General features: G+C 49.2%; 1 protein-coding gene across 1 annotated transcript in view; it reads right to left on the bottom strand.

Moving 5' to 3' along the window:
- Positions 1 to 19956, bottom strand: part of RCAN1 (regulator of calcineurin 1) — a gene marked incomplete at its 5' end in the record, with an annotated part of 95294 nt that overhangs the window by 57099 nt on the left and 18239 nt on the right. The window lies entirely within an intron of this gene.

Genomic DNA, 19956 nt, shown 5'->3' with positions numbered 1-19956 from the left:
AGGTTTTAGAATCCAGTTATGAATAAAACACGGGCAAATGTTAACCACCTAAAAGTAAAAGTATGACTGCTAGAAGGTGGAAATAGACAGGCAGAGAGAATTGAGAAGGAGTGATGGGAAAAGGAAGGTGGAAACTCGTGATTCCAGAATTTGAGGGAATCTGCTAAAACTGGCCAATTTCTATCCAAAGAGTTTTCCAACAGCAGCATGGATCATTTGTTACCAAAATCGGTGGTGGGGCTTTGCAGAGATGCGGTCAGTGTGAGCCACTCTCTGTAACATGGACCTGGCCCCTCGTTGCCACCATGCCTGGGTGGCTCCAAATGGCCTAGGCCCACCTCAGCACGGATGGCAATACTCCACAGGAAAGCAAACACGAGCTCTGCACCTCGTCCCTGCCTGGGACCACCCACTCAACTTGCTAGTGACATACCTCCCTTCTTCCCTCCTTTGCCCTCCTCTCCCTCCCTCCCCTTCTCCTCTCTGATCATGGAGCTTCTTTTTTCTGCCAAACATTGTGGCCGAGATGGTCTTGCTCTCAAGGTGGGTTCATCTTAAATAAGGTCACACCTAGAGCCTGAAAACTCTATGCCTGGAGGTGACAGAGAGGAAGATGTAAAGTAGAAGTATTTTCTAAAAGGCATTTAACATAGAAAGAGCAGTGTTAGGACTTCCTAAGCATAATTCCATTAACCAAGGACATGCATAAAAATTCACCAGCTGAAACCCAGAAGAGTAGATGAAACGGCAGCCACTTTGTGACCCTCAAACACACCAGCTCAGGGCTTCCCTGGTGGCACAGTGGTTAAGAATCCGCCTGCCAATGCAGGGGACATAGGTTCGAGCCCTGGTCCGGGAAGATCCCACATACCATGGAGCAACTAAGCCCGTGCACCACAACTGCTGAGCCCACGTGCCACAACTACTGAGCCCGCAAGCCACAGCTACTGAAGCCCACTCGCCTAGAGCCTGTGCTCTGCAACAAGAGAAGCCACTGCAATGAGAAGCCCATGCACTGCAATGAAGACCCAACGCAGCCAAAACTAAGTAGATTAATAAATAAATTTTAACAAAAACAAAAACACACCAGCTCATTAATCCCTGGGACAACTCTGAGGTGTATTTTACTGATGAGGAAACAAACTCAAAGGACTTGAGTAGGCCCCAACCAGGCCTGTATAGCACCAGAGCTGGGGTTCTCTCCACCACGCTGTCTGGGATGGTTAAGTCTCGCTTACTTACTCTGAGTGAGTGAGAGAGTGCATGAGTGAGTGGACCAGGGCCCTCCAGATGTTTCCAAAATGCTGCATCCCCTCGGGGAGGACTAGAGGAGAAGAAAAGACAACGTGTGGGGAAGCTTGAGGAAGATTTTGATTTGCATCCAACAACTCAGCAATGTAGGTGGTCTCTGGGAACCACTCAAAGACAAAACTCCATGATTCTATCAATGTACGTGGCCCCCAGGTTCCTCCTTCCGTTGCCCAGCCCAGGATTGCTCTGTACCGTCGTTGTCAGAGCAGGTCAATGACCAAGTCCACGAGCTCCACAGCCTCACACCTGCACCCCCAGCCTCAGCTGAGTCCTCTCCCTGACCTGTTCTTTCCAGCAATGAGAACTGCGGCCTCTCCAAGGGCAGGGCTCTGGCCGCCTTCCAGACAAGTCTGTGACAAGGAGACAAGAGCCCCTGGGCCACCATCCAACTCAGAACAGGCGAGCAGCGGGTGGGCAGCTGTGAGGGGTTCAGCCTTTTTACTTTAAATCACTCCCTGATTGTCTTGTGTGCTCTTAAACTCAGGCTTCCTTTTTAAGGAAGAAGGATGAATTTTATTAAAACAAAACCCAAACCAGCCAGCAAGGATCGTCTTTAGAAGAAGCGAATTACAGCGGGTTGAGAATAACGCACACACACTGGAGAAATGTGCGCGTTTTGGTAAATGCGTGTGGATGTTTCAAAGTTTAAACTGGGCAGATTTCCAGCGGGTCTAATTGCTGCTCGGCAGGAAATCTACTGCAGTCAGATGAATTTTATCATACACATGAGGGAGCAGGTGGGAGAAGACGCAAAGATGCTTAATGAATTATGCTTTCCCCTTCGGGTCAATTCTATGACTTGGTTTTTAAATGACTTGCTAACTCATTCATTCATTCACCAAACACTTGTTAATAATAAAGGACACGGCAAGCAACTGTGCTAGGCACTGGCAATACTAGACAGTTTCTTTGTTTCTTCCTTTGAGAAGATTAGAAGTTAACTGGGAGGAGAAAGGCTACTTGGGAGGAACAGGCAGAGCACAGAGGTTTTTCAGGGCAGTGAAACTACTTTGTATGATACTATCATGGTGGATACATGTCTTCACCCATTTGTCCAAACTTATAGAATGTACAACACCAAGAGTGAACCCTTAAGTCAGACAGAGAAAGACAAATATCCCATGATATCTCTTTTATGTGAAATGTAAAAAAAGGATACAAATGAACTTATTCACAAAATAGAAATGGACTTACAGACTTAGAAAACAAACTCATGGTTACCAAAGGGGAAAGGTGCGGGGGAGGGATAAATTAGGAGGCTGGGATTAACATACACACACGACTACATATAAAATAATCAACAAGGACCTATTGTACATAACAGGGAACCCTACTCGACACTCTGTGATAACCTATATGGGAAATAGAATCTGAAAAGGAATAGATGTATGGATAACTGAAGCACTTTGCCATACACCTGAAACTAACACAGCACTGTTGATCAAGTATACTCCAGTATGAAATAAAAATTAAAAAAAAAAAGAGTGAACCCTAACGTGAACTGTGGACTCTGGGTGGTTATGATGTGTCAGTGTCGGTTCATCGAGTATAAGAAATGCACCATCCTGGTGCGGGATGCTGATAATGGAGGATGCTTAGGCACGTGTGGAGATGGGGTACACGGGAAACCCCTCTACCTTCCACTGAATTTTGCTGTGAACATGAAACTGTTCTAAAACATAAAGTCTGTTTGTTTGTTTGTTTGTTTTTTAAATTAAAGGCTATCAGAAGGCCTGGAAAGGGTCTGCTCAATGCGGAAGGGGAGTGAGGCATCCCAGGTGGAGTCGACGTCAGTTTCCAGCACACAGCGCGCTGTGTTCTGGGGACCCCTGGTGGTTCTGCACCCCTGCCTTGATGAGATGTGTTCGGGAACTGCAAGAACAGGGCAGAGGCACGAGCAGGGGCAGACAAAAGGCCGTATTTGCAAAGTAAGGATTTTGAACGTTACCTTATAGACCAGGGGGATAAGTGTGGAAGAGTTGTTAAAAGCAGCGTAGTGATGAGGGAATAGGTCTTAGAAAGATCCCTCAGGAGCAGGCTAGAGGTGGACTGGAGGTCACCGGACCAGAACAGGAGGGCCAGGTAGGAGGTTGATGCAGTAACTAAGGCAAGAGGTATTGTGAGAACTGAGGCACTTACAGAGAGGATGGGAAAGTGGAAACACATGGAAAGCATGTTCAGATGTGAAATCTACAAAACTTTTGGCTGATTAAATGAGGATGAGAGAGAAGGTGGCTGCATTTTCCCTGTTTCTGGCACAAACAACTGAGTGGATGGGAGGGAACAAAAGAGGGATGGCAAGTTCAGGGGTAAAGACAACGGCCAGGGTTCCGGCACACAGAGCTTGAAACGCCTGCCAGCGTCCGAGTGGATGGTCCCCTAGGAAGGTGGCTAGCTGGTTCCACAGCCCTGCAGGGGGGTCCGGATGTGTCAGTCAGCAGAATACCGGGAGTGGTAACAGGAGGAGGAAGCCAAGGCAGCTACGGTTAGAGTCCTGAGGACAAACCAACATGGAGGTGATGATTCAAAAAGGCAGAAGGGTAAGACGCGTGTGGCGGAGATTTAACTATCAGGAAATCTAACAGAAAATGCTGGGTGTCTGACTTCTCTTGATGATATGGTGACTTGCATTCCTGCATGGCGACAGTAGACTGGAGCTGACAAGTTGCCCTCTGTAGACGGGGCATGTGCTCCTTGGTTCCCAAGATACGTGCTCATGGTTGGCTTCACCCATTTGCATGCAAGCCTGTCACCTGTAGACATTTGAATTTGCAACTTCTAAAAGACAACTGTAAACACATTTCTCTGCTTTCGATTTCCTACTCTTATTACTTGAATGGGCAATGTTTTTACAATCGAATGGGAGTTAAAAGTGTGGCTTTTGGGTAGGGTTGTTTGCGTCATTAGAGAGATGCAACTCTCAAATGTTAGAGTAGGAGGAAGCCTTAGCAGCTATTCAGTCAGCCATTCATTCTGCGGATGGAGAATGTAAGATCCAGAGAAGCAGGGGCAGAGGCTAGCTCAGAGCTGGCAGTAAGTTCACACCATGGGTAAGGATGGAATTCAGGTCATATGGTTCCTAGACCTTGGAATCTTTAGTTATTAACATATACTGACATGTTTGCTCTTAACCGAATAGAAAAGTTTGTATTTATATCGGAATGGGAATAAAGAAATAGAGACACCACATACACAAAGACGTGTGCAGTGGAAATAGATGATTTTACATTGCCCTTGCCCCTGTATCTCTCTGATTACTAACCTCATGATCCCCCGACACACACCAATATGCATAATTTAGGTAAGCCAATGAGGACATCATACTGGAATCCATGTTAAATGAGTACCAAGGGTGGGTACAATATGGAGAATTTCTACCTATTTGATCTCGAAATAAGTTAGAATATTAGATTGAGAAACTCCAGGAAGGGGGAGGGATGGAAGAGAAACATCAGGATTATCTTGCAGGAGGAAATTAACAAATGTATTACATCATAGGTTAGTAGTTCTCCTACTCCCAGTAGCAATTAGCCAGACCCCCTGGAAATCTGAGACAGGCCAAACTACATACTCTTATCACCTCTCCACTGAGCCAAATAAGTAATGAGATAGCCGGTGCCCCGTCCGAAGCCTACTGGACAATCATTTTTACATGGGCCACTTCAAGTACTAGGGATGTAATGTACAACATGATTAACATAATTAACACTGCCGTGTGTTATCTATGAAAGTTATCAAGAGAGTAAATCCTAGGAGTTCTCATCACAAGGAAAAAATTTTTTTCTTTGACTTTGTATCTATGTGAGATGATGATGGCCACTAAACTTACCGTGGTGGTCATTTCACAAGGTATCTAAGTCAAATCATTATGCTGTACACCTGAAACTTAGACGGTGCTGTATGTCAATTATATCTCAACAAAACTGGGGAAAAAAGTGGTTTGGGTTTCTTTTCTTTTTTAGAATAAAAGTTTTTAATAAAATTAAATGGGCCATATAACTGAAGGCACTGACAGGGGAAGTTCACTGTCTACAACAACTGAACTGGTTGTGTAACAGCAGGATTCCCAGGCAGGGTGCTGTCGCAGGGCAGAAGGTAGATTGGACAGACCAGCTGTATTCCAGGACTGAGCCCTGGCACCTGCTCCGGTCTTGGTGGGTCCAATCTGTGCCCTGGGGAGGTGGGCTTGCGCAGAGACGGAGACGGCTTTCTAGACGCTCCCACAAGAAATGCTTCCAAAGCGTCGGGGTAGAATCTCCTGCACTTAGTAGGTCCTCTGAGAGGTCCATCCTGGCCAGAGCGACTTTTGCAGTAGCCTGGGGCACACGTCACCAGGTGTGTAGACGGCGTCTTGCCCACCAGCCTCTGCTGGCCACGCTGTCGAGCTACGTTCACACTGATGCCCTGGGAAGAGCAGAACTGGGTTTCCAGTCCCAACTCTGACACTTCACTAGTCGTGTGACCCCTAGGCAAGGTCACTGAGCCTCTGGGCCCTGGGTTCCTCACCCCAAGAACAACAAAAACAATAAGCAGACAAACAAATTAAAAAAAACAAGCAGATGAGAAACAGAAAGATTTGTATTTAGGGATTCTCAAATGTGGGTCCTCTAGAGACTTTTAGGCTGGCTGTTTAGGAAGCACTTGGGGAGCTCGTCAGAAATGCAATGCTAAAGACAGAGGCCAGGTCATTGACCCGGGGCCTGAAGTAGTTCTGGGGCGCCTGTATTTTGGATAAGCTCTCTAGGTGATTCTGATAAACAGCCCAGTTTGGGAGCCACTGGGTTAAATGATTACTAAGTTCCTCCCAGCTCTTACACCATATGATTCAATGCATGTATTTAATAAATGCTCACGACCAATTCAATAACCGTGACCCCAAACCTAACCCAGTGTGCTTGCATCACTCAGACATCACCTATGCTTGCTGATGAATAACTCTTTGCTTCACAGAAAACAGAATAAAACGAAATTAGTCAGGGGTCCTAAAATAGACCCGTGTCTCATTTCCCTTGAATAAATTTTCTAAAACTGAAACAGAATCAGCAACCAACGTCCCTGAGCTCAGAGGAGGGAGGGGCAGGGTTGGCAGGTCCAGGGCCGTGAACTCTGATTCCACTTGGGCCACTGGTTTTTCAGTGATATTCCCGAGCAGAATAATTTTTCTTTCTTTCTTTCTTTTTTTTTAAAATTGCCTTTCTACTCTGTAAACTAGAAATAACAACCTCCAATCTGTCTCCCAGGGCTCTTGGGAAGAATCCATATGGACTTTTCTATCAATCTCACTCTTTACAACTAACACCAGGGAACACAGGGGAGAATGTCATATTGCATTACTCTCAGACTCAAAGCATCTGCACTGCAATTACGTCGACAGCTCAAAATAAGAGAACCCGACCAAGAATTCCCAAGGAGAATTCGTTTTGTTTTCCCAGGCAAGGCGAGTCCAGCTTTAGAACAACGAGAGGCAGCTTATCTCTCCCCAAGTGTGCTGGAAAGGGAGGCCGGTCTGCATGGCCCAGTCAGCAGTTGCAACTTCCTTTGGCCAAACGTGCTGGCATTCACCCCGATAGCAAGCAGGGTCAGCAGGGATGGAAAGAATGACAGTGTGTCCTTGCATCTTCTTGAGGCTCCAGCTGATATGGAAACCGGCTGGCGCAGGCAGCAGTGGAAAGTATGAATCCATTCTTGCCTGGGGTTGAATGACTGAAGCATAATCAGATCGGGGCTCGTGTTCAAATATCAGTGCAGCTCACTTGACAGGCTATATCATCCAGGCACGTCCTTTGGGGCTGCAGGAATTATGGGCTGGGACTCGAGGCAGCTGGAGGGACAGCACTTGCAAAAGCAGGAGGAGGGGGATGGGCTCCGGACAACCGAGGTGGGGAGGTGACGGGGCGGGGGGGGGGGGGGTGGCCGCCTGCACTCCTCACCCTCCAAGTGCCCGGCAGGGCTCTGGAAGCTTCTCCAAGGCTGCTCGCGTGGGTGGGAGCCTCATCGTGATCCTAAGAGGTGTGCGGTATTCGCCCTGCTCTACGGATGATGGAATCGAACCCCACAGAGATTAAAGGACCTGACCGATGTTGCACAGAGCAGGGACCCCAAGCCCGGGCCCTTCGGGTCTGAAGCCTGAGACCTGGGAGCTTCTCACCACCCTGCTTGTGTCCCATTCACATGGGTATGAAAGATCACTGTAAGTCAAGGCAAAGCAGAGAAAGGCCAGCGACACAGGGGAGGCTTGGGAACAGGACAGGTAAGGAGGACAGGGTGGGGTTTTAGGCCAAAACTTCAAATATGGTCTTCATTTTTTAATTTTATTTTTTTAACATTTTTATTGGAGTTGCTTTACAATGTTGTGTTAGTTTCTACTGTACAGCAAAGTGAATCAGCTATATGTATATATATATGCCCTCTTGTTTGGATTTCCTTCTCCTTTAGGTCACCACAGAGTATTGAGGAGAGTTCCCTGTGCTATACAGTAGGTCCTCATTAGTTATCTATTTTATACATAGTAGTGTATATATACTAATCCCAATCTCCCAACGCATCCCACTCTCCCCAAATATGGCCTTTATACAAGCACAAGAAGAACCACAAAAAAACAAAAGCACTGGGCAGTGAGTTTGGAGTTCTAGGCCCTTCTAGAGCTGGGCCCAGAGTCGCCCCAGATTTGTCTTCCTCTCTGTGGGAAAGAGCAACCGGACAGGCATCCAAGCTGGAGAGTTTAGGTAACCAACGTGTTTGAGCCTCCCTCATCATTTCGTCAGAGTGTCTTAGAATTGAAAGATGCCGTTTCCAACATCCCAGTCAAATCAAGACGCTGTTTCTAGGGTCCTGCCCGCCTCTGCTCAGATACCTCGGAACTGGGCAGAGCAAGGAAGGAGAGTGTAAAGCCTTCTAAAATGCAGAGCAGCACAAACATGAACACCTCCAAGACTCACAAAATGAATCGGGGCTTCCCGGGTGGCGCAGTGGTTGAGAGTCCGCCTGCCGATGCAGGGGACACGGGTTCGTGCCCCGGTCCGGGAAGATCCCACATGCTGCGGAGCGGCTGGGCCCGTGAGCCAACGGGAGAGGCCACAACAGTGAGAGGCCCTCGTACCGCAAAAAAAAGAAAAAAAGATCTTGTCAGTCTGAGAAAGTCTTATTCATACCCCCTCTTTCCTCTTACATGAAAAGTTCCCTTGAACAGAAGAAGAAAAATAAGAGGAAGAAGGGGGAGGAGGAAGAGGAAATTCAGGAAATTCCCTCCCCTGCAAGTCCCCAACTCTCCTGGTACCATTTGCTAAATTCTGATCTTGGAAGCCAAGAGCCCCAAGGGAAAAGAGCGGTTATTCCCAGATGGCAATCCCATCATCTGTGACAAAACTCACTGGAAATGAAAAGTCCCTATTGCTTATAGGACCTGAAAAATTTAAACCCAATCAGGATACCTTGCATGACAGTTCCAATAGGGTATTAATAAAAAAAAAAAAAAAATGTTAGGAAGATGGGGAAGTGGCCGGCATGCCAGCTGAGCGTGCATTCTGGGTGGCTCCTGGGGGGGGGGAACTTGCTTCATTCCTACAAAGCAGGTGCCTCTCCACTGAGCCCCAGAATTAGGGACCAGACTGTCTGTGACCTCCCAGATCTGAATGTGTTATCAAAATGCCAACAGGCCTGCTCTCCTTCAAGCCAGAGGGGTCATTATTCTTGCAGGTAATTTCTCAACGAATTGGCCCAGGCCCAGTGGAGTCTGGGTGGAAGCTTTCTCCCTGTGACCACTTTGGACCAGAGGGGCGGTCTGCTCACGGGCAAAGGCACTCTGCCTTCTTGTTCTTTGACCAAAGTTTCCCGTGAGCCCCAGAATTTCAGTTGTGATTTCCCACCCATTCATTAGCAGGCGCTGTTCCGGGTGCTGGGATCTAGGGGTCAACAGGACGGAAGCCTCCGGGAGGTTTACAGTCCAGCACAGACAGGAAATATGCCATTATGTACCCAGATGTGGCGGTGGAGGGACGGGGAGCCACAGGGCTCTGAAGACAGCTGTGAGTACATACGGGAGGGGCGGGGTGCGGGACAGTGCGCTAGTTTAGCCGGGGGCTCAAGGAAGATCTCAGAGGATGTTACACCTGGGCAGAGACCTAGAAGACAGGAAGTATACCATGTGTGCAGATTGGGAAGAACATTCCAGGATTCCAGGCCTCTGGGGCAGGGACCACACTTGGCGCGTTGGAGAAATAACGCGCCAGTGTGGCGGGTGCATGACCGAAGCAGAGACCAGGAGGACAGGCAGACAGGGGCCAGTTCATGGACAACTTTATAGGCCCAGGAAAGCATTCTGGAGTTTGCACTAAATGTGCTGGGATGCAGCTGGGGAATTCTGAGCAAGGGCGTGACCGGATTTGATTTATGTTTTAAAAGCACCACTGGCGGGGTTTCCCTGGTGGCGCAGTGGTTGAGAGCCCGCCTGCCGATGCAGGGGACACGGCTTCGTGCCCCGGTCCGGCAAGATCCCACATGCCGCGGAGCGGCTGGGCCCGTGAGCCAGGGCCGCTGAGCCTGCGCGTCCGGAGCCTGTGCTCCGCAACGGGAGAGGCCGCAGCGGTGAGAGGCCCGCGTACCGCAAAAAACAAAAACAAAAACAAAAAACACCACTGGCTGCTACGTGGAGAGCCAGAGTTCCAGCAGGGGCAAGGGTGGAGGACAGGATTAGGAGGCCGTTGCAATAATCCAGGCAATCCATGGTGCTGGCTTAGATGGTGGAGAGGGAGGTGGAGCTGAAAAGTAGGTGAACTCAGAACATCTTCTGATGAGACACCCAAAGACCTTGCACCTGGGCTGGATGTGAGGTGTGGGGAAAGGAGCTGAGGATCAAAGACAGAGCACCTATCGCTTGTTTTAGGAATAACAGTGCTAATAAATTCCTGCGGATACTTTTATTTTCTCCAGCTTTATTGAGGTCTGATTGACAATAAAAATTGTATATATTTACGGCGTACAACGTGATGAACTGATATACACATACAGTGTGAAATGATTACTATGATTAAGCTAATTAACACATCCATCACTTCACATAGTTACCCCCTTTTTTCGTGTGCACGGTGAGATCTACTTTCTTAGCACATTTTCAAGTATACACTACAGGAGTATCAACTACAGCCACTGTGCTGTACACTGGGTCCCCAGAACTTCTACATCTTGTACTGCCATAAGTTATAAGACCAACATCTCCCCATTTCCCCCACATCCCCCGAGTCCTGATAACCCCCATTCTACACTCTGTTTCAGCTGGAGGGCTAAGATTACACTAATAGTGTTATGGGCTGAATTGTGACACCCCCCCAAAATTCACATGTTGAAACCCTAACCCCCAGTACCTCAGAGTATGACTATATTTGGAGATAGGGCCTTTAAAGAGGTGATTATGGTAAAATGAGGCCTTTGGGGTGGGCCCTAATCCAATCTGACTGGTGTCCTTACAAGAAGAGGAAATTAGGACACAGACATGCACAGGGCAAAGGCACAGCAAGAAGCAGCCGTCTACAAGGCCAAGGAGAAAAGCCTCAGGAGAAACCATGCCTGCTGACACCTTGATCTTGGACTTACAGTCTCCAGAACTGTGAGAAAATAAATGTACGTTGTTTAAGCTGCCCAGTCTGTGGTACTTGGCTATGGCAGCCCTGGCAAATTAATACCAAGAGCCTCTATGTTGTTTTGAATATCTGTAGGTTGATAAACTTAACCACACTTTATAGAGATCCCGTGACCAGATCAGCCACTGTAGAGACCTGAAGACTGACCATTAAAAAACCAAACTACGTGGGGCTTCCCTGGTGGCGCGGTGGTTGAGAATCTGCCTGCTAATGCAGGGGACACGGGTTCGAGCCCTGGTCTGGGAGGATCCCACATGCTGCGGAGCAACTAGGCCCGTGAGCCACAACTACTGAGCCCGCGCGTCTGGAGCCTGTGCTACGCAACAAGAGAGGCCGCGATGGTGAGAGGCCTGCGCACCGCGATGAAGAGTGGCCCCCACTTGCCACAACTAGAGAAAGCCCTCACACAGAAATGAAGACCCAACACAGCAAAAATAAATAAATAAATTGATAAACTCCTACTCCCAACATCTTCTTGGAAAAAAAAAAGAAAAAAAAAAAACCTACACACACACACACGCATGCACAGGCACGCGAAGCTAAACAGATTCAGAAGTCTAACCAAGAGCTACCTGTTTATTCCCAACTACCTAAGAACAACTTTTCTTTGAACTTCCTGCTGAAGGGCACAGTGGCTCCGGCTCCTGTACGGATTCCCAAGGACAGGGCTGGCCAGAGACAGCTTACAAGAGCCCTCTGGAATGCCCGGCCCGCTGCCTGCCATCAGGCAACGATTTGCTGAGCTTCACCTTTGCCCGAATTCTAGATGCAGAAAAGTCACACCTATTTCAAGAAATCTCTATTCATATCCCATCCCGGCTCTCAGAGGACATGAAGAACCCGAGGGAAATCAGAAACTCAGTTAGCCCGAAGTATCCAAAATGTCTCATTCATGATGAATGCAGCAAACAACGTCACAGCAAAATAATGATGAAAAACAAGCCTTCCAACATCAAAAGTATTTCTCTTTCCTAGTGTTTCTACCAAATCTAAGAAAACAGACATTACCATGGTGAAAAAAAAAAAAATTGGTCTCGGTAAAAATAAAACTTCATAATTATAGTGTGTTCTTGTGAAAAACTCCTCAAATACATCCTTCTGGCAAAAGGTTTTCTTTCACCAACCTCCTCTTCTTTCATCGCTGACTGCAGTGGAAAAATTACATTCCCCTACGAAATATAATCCTGTTGATATTAACACCTACTAAGATTTTCATCAAATTGCTAGGTGAGCTGGCATAATTAGGGACAGCCGGAGGGAAAATTACAAAGGATGCAGAGGGCATCACTCCAAAGGAGGTAAATACCGAGAAGATCCTAAGTTGTTTTTAACTTTGGATCATGTGCTTACAAATTTTAAAAAATGCTCGCAGGCCAGACTTCTTCAAACCACCGCAGAAGCAAGTAACTGCTTGCTTCCTGGGCATAGTCTCTTTGAAAAGAAACCTCTATGTTTCCTAAGTCTGACTTTCACCAGAGGATTCATAAGAGCACCCTGAATGCAGATGACAAAAATTAAATGCACACTACGCACTACTCCCTCCAGCCTCACGTAAATGTGTGACATTAGGTACTAAAGACAAGAATTATCTGTTATCTGAGGGTCACGCTCTGATGTGCATTTAGTGGATACCAGTTCCGCAAGCTGAAGGGGCAATGGTTTAAAGTTTTATATAGTTGTTTGAAGACAGCTGTGAGGACAGATGGGAAGGGATAGGGGGACGGCGCGGCGCTTTAGCTAGAGATTCAAGGAAGCTCTCTGAGGAACTGACATCTGAGTAAGGCTATCTATACCAATATCTATAAATATGCAAATTAGCTTCGCTTCTATACGTACATAGGCACGTAGATACATACAGATACAGGCAGACCTCGTTTTATTGCACTTCGAAGATGCTGCGTTTTTTTTACGAATCGAAGGTTTGTGGTAACATCTTCATTATGATTACATTTGTTACGGTATCTGTGATTGGTGATCTTTGATGTAACAGCTATGACTCACGGAAGGCTCAGATGATGATTAGCATTTTTTAGCAATAAAGTATTTTTTAATTAAGGTATGTACGTTGTGTTTTTAGACACAATGCTAGTGCACACTTAATGGACTACAGTGTAGTGTGAACATTACTTTTATGTGCTCTGGGAAACCAAAAAATTCGTGTGACTTGCTTTATTGCAATCATTTGCTTTCTAGGGGGCTCTGGAACTGGACCCACACTGTGTCTGAGGTCTGCCTGTAGATACAGATCTCTCCTCTGAGCTCTGCTTCTCTGGAGAACGCTGACTAATACAGAAGGCCAGCAAACACTTTTCAATACTTACCCATTTTCCCTTTGTTCCCTACTTCCTGCTCACACTGGCTTCTTGGGTGAATGCCCCGCACTCTTTCTGCTGAGGCCTCCGCACCAGCCATCCCCCTGCCTGGACCTTACCTGCCTCTTTGCACCCCTCAGACCTCCTCAGAGAAACTTCCGGGCCCCCACGAAATCCCTCCTATTACTGCTCCTCGCAGCTCCCCATTGGCTTTACTTGCAGCAGTATTTAAAATTTTTTTAAATTATCTGTCTCTGCCATGAAAATGTACATTCCCTGATGGCAAAGGCATGGCTCGGTTTTCCCCTGGGTCTCAGGACATTGCCAGAAGAGTTCAGTAAATATTGGTTGGATGAACAAGTGAATGAATAAATGATTGTCTGATGAGCACGCCTCACAGGATATCAACCTCAGGACTCTGACCTAAAAGGGGATGAGAACGGAAACCTAAGGAAAAACGTTCTGAATTCCCTTTCTAAATTTCATTCTTCAACTGAGTCTTTTTTCCACATTATCCTGACACACATTTTTTCAGGTTAACGAACCTCCCCTCCTCAGCAACTGAAGATCCCATATGTCGCGAAGCATAAGCCCATGCGCCACAACTACTGAGCCTGTGCTTTAGAGCCCACGAGCCACAACTACTGAGCCCGCATGCTGCAACTACTGAAGCCCGCATGCCTAGTGCCCATGCTCCGCAACAAGAGAAGCCATTGCAATGAGACGCCTGCGCACCGCAACGAAGAGTAGCCCCCGCTCACCGCAACTAGAGGAAGCCCGTGCGCAGCAGCGAAGACCCAACACAGCCAGAAATAAATAAGTAAAATAAATTAAAAATAAGTAAGACAAGTGGCATGTCACGTGGGGATAAGTGGCACAAAGGAAAACAAAGCCGGGGTGGGGGCGGACAGAAGGTGCAGGGGAAGGGGGTACAGTTGAAATAGGATGGCCAGGGACCTGCTCCCTGAGATGGTGGCATTTGAGCCAAGATCCAGAGGGGTGAGGAAGCCAGCTATGGCTTTCTGGAAGAAAACTACTCCAGGAGGAGGGAAGAGCAAGCACAAAGGCCTGGGGACACATGGAGGCAGTGGAGAGGGACCGGCCACTGCAGGGATGCTGCCGGACTCCGGGGACAGGGAAACCCTGGAGCGTATGAATAAAGCGACGAAGTTAAAGCTGAGCTTCAAACACAACTACTTTGAGACTAAACAGAGTTTAAGTCATTTAAATGCCACTGCATCCCAATTCGGTTAATTGATCTACCTAAAGGTTCGCGATCCCCACAAGCTGGATCTTATGATTGTCAGGCTAATACCCGAAGGACCATCAGTTTCCAGGAGGTGGCCGGAAGAGCCGTCATCTAACCCGACCCATCCCCTCTCCCCACCTCCAGTACAACACAGCTGGTTACACAGCAGCTGCAGCAAGCCCAGGATTTGAGCTGGAAAGATGCCATCAAAAGTGGTGAAAAGTGGTGCTCTCCCACCCCCTTGCACCCAGCTAGGCTTTCAGAGCCCACCGTCTGTACCAAATCTTCCTCTCTACATAGATGAAAAAAAACGACGCGGAGCCAAAAAACCTGAGAAAACAAACCCGAGGGGGGGGGCGGGGAAGCGGGGAACGCCCAGCCTCGCAGCGCACTTGGGGTCAAGAAGAGCCAGGACGCCCCCTGCCGGGCTGGGGCCTACTCCGCAAATAGCCCCGCCTTCCTTATTTCAGGGTGACAGCACCGAAGCACATGGCCACACCCAGCTGGCACTGTCCCTGACTGATTGGCTAAAAACAGATTTGATAAAACCCAAGGATCGGTATTTAGGCTGCGGCCCTGAATACAACATCCGTCAGGTGATTAAAGTTGGGGGTGGGAGAGGGGGAGTCCCATTTTCCCAGCACCAGGATTAGCTGGCAAGTCAACTCAGTGGGACAGTTTGTTCCCACACACACCCATCAAACCCCAGACCTCCTTTTCTATCCGAGCCACCTTTCTGGGGCCGTCGAGGGGCCTGTCATTGTCCTACACTGGGACCCACAGCCTACAGGAGCACAACCATGTATCAAGGACCACGTTGATTTGTGTGGCCTACGAAAGCACACAGGACCCAGTCGTCTGTTCCTTGTGATTTCTGATTCCAAGAAGAAACATTGCTTGGCTCAGGCCGTCTTGTCCCTGACCAAATTTTCCTATGACTTCCACTCACTTAGTGATTTATAGGAGACGTCACACTACAATCACAGGAAAACCTCGATGGCCTGACTTAATTTGGAGAGCCGGGAGGACCTGGGAAGGGGACACGGTGCTGATCATTTTAAGCACATCTGGGAGCGTGAAGACAGGATCGGGCCCTGAGCTCTAAGCAGTCACAGGGGCTTCGATACACGGAGGGCCCACGAGCCCAGTCACGTGCTAGCGCTGGACAGGATCCCAAACACATGTTGGTTGGCCTTCTCCCCAAAATGAGCTAAATCTTCCCTCACCTAGATTACAATAAAACTTAACCTGAGCGTATATAGACTGGGACTTCATATGATGACCTCAATCCTGCTCTAGTTGTGGAGAAGTTCACCGTGAGATGGTCTTACACGAGAAACCTGATCACAGAGGGAGGCATGAGAGTGAAGTACCAGTATTTGTAGGTCAAAAGTACTCAGATCTTGGCAATTTCATGTGTTTTGATATAATACTAATTAGCCCTCCCACCCGACAGCCGGGTGCTTACAGAGCGCCTATCACTGCTGGACAAGGCACAGCGTATTTTTACCACGTGCAAAGCTCAGCCTTGCTGGGCCGATCCCCAGATGTATCATCACAAATTGTAAAACAATTAAACTGTTAGGAATTCGATTTGGCTTGTGACATGGGCTGAGGTCCCAAGCTCACCCCACCCCGAATCACAAGCTTCCGTTTAGGGAAGTTACGAAGGGATGCTAAGTTAGCTAGTATTTCTGCTGTCTCGTCTCTTGGATTTACTAAGGATGTGAAGCATTCTCATGCATGAACCCACTCGGTTTCTCTCTTAGGCAGGGGAGGGGAGCGAGAGGCGGCCTGAATTGGAATAACTGTGTGGGTTTTATAGTCACGGACACAGAGCCTCCCAGAGATTGGGGAACTGGGCCTCAGTGAGTTCTATGATGGGCTAAGGGGCCCTCTGGCTGTGGAGCCAACTGGTACATGGAGAAAAGGTATGCATGGTTTTCAGAACAGGAAATAGGTTCAGGAAATACACATAAGGGGAAATGTCTGGAAAACTAAGAAGAAAACTGCTGTGGGCATGGGAAGTTCTGGGCCAGCTTGTTTTCCTGAGTCTTCCCATTGAATACATCTGAGCTGCCCACAGCCATTCCTTTTGACAGACACTTGTGGAAGTTTCCTGCACTTCAGGCCCCAGGTTGGGGTGCAGGGTGAACTAGGCACAGCCCCGCCCTCAAGGAATGGGTGTACAGATCAGAGGACTGGCTTGTGCCCTGGACAACCACTGCCCCAGACAGATACATGCATCTACAATATATGCAGGGAAAAGACTGCCAGTTTACACTTGGTTTATTTGATTTTTAATTAATTAACTAATTTATTTTATTTTTGCCTGCATTGGGTCTTTGTTGCTGCGTGCAGGCTTTCTCTAGTTGCGGCGAGCGGGGCTACTCTTCCTTGCGGTGCGTGGGCTTCTCATTGCAGTGGCTTCTCTTGTTGCGGAGCACGGGCTCTGGGCACACAGGCTCAGTAGTTGTGGCTCGCGGGCTCTAGGGCACAGGCTCAGTAGTTGTGGTGCAGGGGCTTAGTTGCTCCGCGGCCTGTGGGATCTTCCCGGACCAGGGCTCAAACCCATGTCCCCTGCATTGGCAGGTGGATTCTTAACCACCGAGCCACCAGGGAAGCCCCTACACTTGGTTTTTATTGTGAGGCTGGATGGAGAGCTGGGGGATGAACAAGGTCTACGTTCTCATTCCCTTATTCAGCATTAGGGGCACGTGATTATTTTCAGAGTCGTCGCAGGACAGAAAAGGGACAAAGATGTTATATATCGATGGATGAACTCAGAGGAATTTCTGTCCTGACCCTTCAGCGGGACAGTGGAGCTGCCTAAAATAAACAGTCCAGCAGCTGAAGAGGCAAAGGATATGAGCCGTCCAGAGGAAATAAGCTAGAGGAAACCGAACCAGTCAACACGCATGTGGGAAGGCAGAACAGCAGAAAAAACAAAGAATACGAGAATGTTCCATAGAGAAGGAGCAGAGACGTGCCCCCTTTAGGGGAGCCTGGAGCCCCCTGAAGTCAGTTGGTTGTACTTGACAGGCAATGGGAGGAGGCGGTGAGGCCAAGTCCAGGGGCTGGGATGGTAATGCCGGAGAGGCTGCCAGGCACCTGGGGAGGAGTCAGGGCCTCGGGTGTGGCGTCTGAACCCCAGGCAGGCCACAGGCCACGAACTCTCCAGGCCTCCGCGTCTTCATGCAACAAGTGTGTACCTCCCAGGGATGCTGGCTTCAAACAAAGTGAGGGCCAGAGTGGAGAGGCAGTGGGGTGGAGGCGGTTAGCGGTTAAGAACATGGACTCTGGGATAAGACAGGCTGGGTTCAAATCCTGCTGCCACAACTCAGCTGTGCAACAATGAGCAGGTCCCTTTGCCTCAGTTACTCCAGCCATCCAATGGGGACAATAGCAGCATCTCCCTCCCAGGGTTCGTGTGAGGACTGAATCCGTCCACGCTCCTAAGCACATATGACAGCGCCTGGCACAGAACAAACACCATACACGCGTTTACTTCACTCATGCACATGAGCCCCCCGCCATGGGGACCGGCACAGAGTAGGTGCTGAGGAGACGGTGGGGAAAGTCACCACAGCCACTTCCCTTCTCTGGGTGTGCTGGGAGACAGGGAAAGAGGATCACCAGACAGGCAGGAAAAATTACCCAGTTTTAAAGAAAGTTCTCCAAGACTTTTCCCTGAGCATGAAAAAAGAAAATGGAGCAACGTCCGCAAGAAGGAACAGAATCCTAGAAATGTTGTGTTCTGATCAAGCCGAGCTTGACCTTTTAGCAAATTACACAACGCACGGATTCATCACCAATTCCAGCATCCGGGGGCCAGGCTCTGCAGGTGGGTGCTGTCATTGGAGCCACCGTGGAAGCCCGGGCTGAGAAAGAGAAACACGGGGGCTGTGATCAGGCCCCCGGGAGGTCGGTCCTGTCCACCTGAGGAGCTGACGTCTTCACTGGCAAAAGGTTCAGACGCGCGTGCGCCTGCGCTGGCCGCTTCACTGGCATGGCTGCCAACACCAACATGCTACCTGATGAGCCTCGAGCCAGCATCCCGACAGCTCCAACGGGGTCACTGGGGCTGGACCAGCTGCCCCAAGGGGCCTGGGACCCTGCTGTCAGATACACCAGCTGCCGCTCTGCCGAGCCGGGACATTCGTGTGATGCAGCCAGGAAAATGGACTCTCTGGGGCCATGGGTATAGCCATCTGCACGCACCCAGGCAGGGCCCCCCAGACCCACCTGCATCGAGAGCTCCGACGGAGGGGCAGAGGGACACCGAGCCTGGAGGTCATCTGCCCTCGGGGCAGGGAGAGCCATCACCTCTCCCGTGTGAAGAATGACCCTCTGTGGAGCTGTGCCCTCTGAACACTCTCCACCTATGGACTCACGTACTCTTCACCGGAGCCCTGGGTGGGGGGGGGGCGTGATTATGCCCCCACCCCAACTTCCAGGCAGGCAAGCTGAGGCACAGAGTGGATGGTGAGTTGCCCAGCCACGTGGAAGGGGCAGCAGAGCTGGGCTGGACCCCAGGCGGTCCAGCACTCTTCACCGCTAAGTGCTGACCAATGACCTTCAGACGCGAAGGTAGGGTCTTCCTATTGGCCGGAAAACGTGAAGAGCTCCTTCCAGGGTGGGTCACTCCTGCTTCCCCTCCAGCCAACTAGTGGCTGGGAAGGACAGCTAAGGAGGACACCAGCAGTGAACCTGAGTGACTGACCAGGGACCCCCGAGGAAAAGAGAAGGCTGGAGGAGGCAGGAAGATTCTAAATGCCTCGAGAGCAAGGCTGTGGGTGCTTCGTTACTGAGAGGCCCTCCTTCTCCGCTGCGGCCCCCGTCCGAGGGCCTTCTCAAAGGCTCTCCTTCCTTCTTCCTCCTCCCTGACTCCCTAACTCGCTGGACATGAATTCTCTTAAGGTTTAGATTAGTCACAGGGGCGAGAAGCAACACGCCGCTGTCTTGCTGGAAGCGTGGATGCCTGCAATCTTTGAAGAAAAAGACGAGAAAATACATGTGAACTGAAAGGGCACAGAACTAATCTTCCTGAGGATGCTGGAATACGGTGCCTAATGATGCTTTAATCCCACCAGCAGAGAGGCCAGACGCAGAACCTGGACCAACAGCCGTGCGGCTTGGCCTCCCAGGCCCGCTGCACCTGTCCTTCCCGCGAGCGAGCCTTTGCCCTGCAGTGCGAGAAGACGCAGCTGAAAACTCTACATCTGCACCAGCCCGGGGGTCAACCCAGACACGGTGGAGAAGTCAGTGGGGTGAGACACGTTTACTGAAGGTGTATAGGTCCGTACACACCTGGACTTTGGTTGTCATTTAAAGAAGGAACGTGGGAAGAGCCCGAGACAAGAACAAGGAGCCTGGCTTCTTACTTCAGTTTAATCATGGGCTTGCTGTGTGATCTGGGGCCAATCTCAACCTCTCTGGGCACAGAGAG

Source organism: Leucopleurus acutus (genome assembly GCF_964270905.1).
Source record: "Leucopleurus acutus genome assembly, chromosome: 5".
Taxonomy (NCBI): Eukaryota; Metazoa; Chordata; class Mammalia; order Artiodactyla; family Delphinidae; genus Leucopleurus; species Leucopleurus acutus.
Note: the sequence above shows the minus strand (reverse complement) of the source record. Positions and strands in the feature narration are given on the sequence as shown.